The following is a 228-nucleotide window of genomic DNA, read 5'->3' as shown; positions in this document are numbered from 1 at the left end:
ATTTCTGGCTGTGGCCATCTTGAGTAAGGGCAGATGATTCATGTAGCATTTATTTCCTGGAATCCATCTGCTCTTAACTCATGCAGGCAGGAGGGTGTACTTAGCTGAGAAATCCTCTTCTCCCTTCTTCCCTTCCTGACCACACCTGGGATACATGACATAATTTGCCTAGGCATGGAAGCCAGGAACTAACTGAAGAAATGTAAAAACAAGTTTAGACCAAGTAAA

This window comes from Staurois parvus, unplaced genomic scaffold, assembly GCF_062004578.1.
Source record: "Staurois parvus isolate SC_StPar_1 unplaced genomic scaffold, SC_StPar_1.0 ptg000922l, whole genome shotgun sequence".
Taxonomy (NCBI): Eukaryota; Metazoa; Chordata; class Amphibia; order Anura; family Ranidae; genus Staurois; species Staurois parvus.
This window is presented reverse-complemented; position numbering follows the sequence as displayed.